The sequence below is a fragment of the Colobus angolensis genome, unplaced genomic scaffold, assembly GCF_000951035.1.
Source record: "Colobus angolensis palliatus isolate OR3802 unplaced genomic scaffold, Cang.pa_1.0 Scaffold16, whole genome shotgun sequence".
NCBI classification, from domain to species: Eukaryota; Metazoa; Chordata; class Mammalia; order Primates; family Cercopithecidae; genus Colobus; species Colobus angolensis.
In genome coordinates, this window is record NW_012114710.1 from 10886521 (window position 1) to 10889373 (window position 2853).

The window sequence follows — 2853 nt, forward strand, 5'->3', positions numbered from 1 at the left end:
AATGCCATCTTACACCAACACCTTAAAAGGACAGGGATTACCCACTCCTTGAAAAGATACCTGAATTCATCCTCCTATTAAGTGATTAGTTAAATGGCTGCTACCAACAGAACAGGTTCCGGAAGCCTCTGTAAACCGGCCAATAGAATGATGACAGTTGGATTGTTTTGTCAGATGTCACTAGCAATAATCAGAGGTGGTGAAAAGGCTAGGGGAATGCTATTTGAAGCCTAGCAGCATAAAAGATGAACAGTATAGCTTTGAGATCCTATAAAAATCACACACATCAAAATGAATAGGAAGAAAGCAAAGTGCACAGAATCAATAGCCAGATAGTGGAATGTCAATTACAGTTCTTCTATTTCTTAGCTGTGCCCTCTCAGTGCCTCAGTTCCTTCATCAGAGAAAAGGAAAAATACTACCACCTATTTCAAAGAGTTATTGTGAGAGAGATAAATCTGTTAATGCATATATACTATTTAGAACATGCAGGGCACAAATAGGAGCTATTATCACTATTTTTCAGATTGTCATAGATTTCCTTACAGTTACTATGAAATGTCATGAGAATTACGGTAAGACCTTCATTTCTAGTTCCTCACATTCGTTTTATTTTTACCTTAAAATTTTAGGCAAGGATAAATAAGAAAGAAATGTGAGAACTGAACTTATTACCAATGGAAAGAATCTATACAGTATCAGACAAGCTGTAGAGACATAAATTAAGATTCTACGATGAGGAAAGCCTCAATTTCTTCTCCTTTTTATATCAACATCTGAATACATCCACATGCCAAAACATACAACTAATTAGTGGTCAATGGATATTTTCACCGATGTATTCAATCAGCTGAATATTTTAGGAATAAGAGCAAAACCTCCAAATCCATATTCAAGCTGAATATCCCTTATCTAAAATGCTTGGAACCAGAAATGTTTCAGATTTCAGATATTTGTTTAAACTTTGGAATATGTGCATTTTACTTGCCAGTTTAGCATCCCTAATCCAAAAATCCAAAATCTGAAATGCTCCAGTGAGCATTTCTGAAATTTCAGCATCAAGTCAATGCTCAAACAGTTTCAGATTTTGGAGTATTTCAGATTTGAGATTTTTTAGATTAGAGATAACTCCACCTGTATTAGAAATAGTAGCAATTTTAACTGATCTGTTCTTAATTTAGAAATAATCTGAATAATCCAAGATGATATTTCCTTTTCTGCTTTGCTAACAGAACTCTCACAGACAAATGTTCTTACTAGAAAGCAGGTGAAAATCAGAAAATACATGAACTTTGCTCATTAATTTCATAATAGTTGTATCTATTCTCTTTGTTTTCTAGCCACCTTAAATTAAGACTAAAAAACTCTACCTACTGTGAGTACTTGGGAAACCATCGGTTAGTTTACTTCTTTTTTTTATTATTTTTTTTAAGGGGAGCATTATTAAAGAAATTAAATTTTAAAAATATCATTCATGTTAAATTCTCATTCAGTTCTCATAAAAATATCATTCAGTTCTCAAGGTTTACGAAAACTCTCAGACAACTCCTGGTAAACATGCCCCAAATACCAACCTTGGGTAAAAATACATAATTAAGACTTATTACTGGCCGGGTACGGTGGCTCACGCCTGTCATCTCAGCACTTTGGGAGGCTGAGGCAGGTGGATCACTTGAAGTCAGGATTTTGAGACCAGCCTGGTCAATATGATGAAACCTCATCTCTACTAAAAATACAAAAATTAGGGGGATATGGTGGCGCACACCTGTAATCCCAGCTACTCATGAGGCTGAGGCACGAGAATCTCTTGAACCCAGGAGGCAGAAGTTGCAGTGAGCTGAAATCCTGCCACCGCTCTCCAGCCTGGGCAACAGAGTGAGACTCTGTCTCAAAAAAAAAAAAGAAGACTCATTATCAAAAAGGTCCATCTATTTTAATGTAAATACTGAATTGCTTCTTTACATATTTCTACTTCTGAATACTTTCCCATAAATGGACAAACACAGGGAAGAATACAGGCTCTTGAATAAAAAGACCAGGATTTCAACTTAATTCCCAACATGTGTGCTAATAATCTTAAAAACATCCTAAGATGTTTAAGTTTCAGGAGACTCACCTGAAAGAGTTAATATACAATGACCAAACAAAACATTTATGAATCTTATAACTGAGTCCACTAAGGATTATAGAGGACATCTTCCTTAGGCATTCCTTCTATAATACAGTAAAGCTTACTTTTGGAAAATAAACTTTCTGAGAGCTATTCAACTCCCAGTACATTTTTCCACCACGTTAGATGCCAAGAATAATAAATTTATATACTGAAAGATGGGATAAAAGAACCATTCATTACTCACTTTTACTAAGAAATCAATGAATTAACTAAAGTTCTTTCAGAAGTATATTTTATGTCATGAATTACACAGTACTTTTTGTGGCGTAAAGCTTAAGAATCTAGCTCTCATATATGCACTGGCTTAGTAAAAGTTCTGACCTCTAAAATATTTTTGAAATATCTTCCTAAACAATCCAGAAAGTTTCAAATTATTAGGAAAAATTTCAGGCATTGTAATTTTTAAATTCCTATCATAGACTAGAATATTAAGAAAGACTGCACAGGCTGGGTGCAGTGGCTCATGCCTGTCATCCCAACACTTTAGGGAGGCTGAGGCAGGCAGATCACTTGAGGTCAGGAGTTCGAGACCAGCCAGTTGCCAAAGAGGTGAAACTCTGTCTCTACTAAAAATACAACAACTTATAGTTGGGCGTGGTGGTGGGTGCCTGTAGTCCCAGCTGCTCAGGAGGCTGAGGCAGGAGAATTGCTTGAACCCAGGAGGCAGAGGTTGCAGTGAG

The 2853-nt window shown here is 36.0% G+C and overlaps 1 protein-coding gene across 2 annotated transcripts in view; it reads right to left on the reverse strand.

The window, feature by feature from the left end:
• Nucleotides 1-2853, reverse strand: part of WWP1 (WW domain containing E3 ubiquitin protein ligase 1) — a 100636-nt gene that overhangs the window by 65728 nt on the left and 32055 nt on the right. The window lies entirely within an intron of this gene.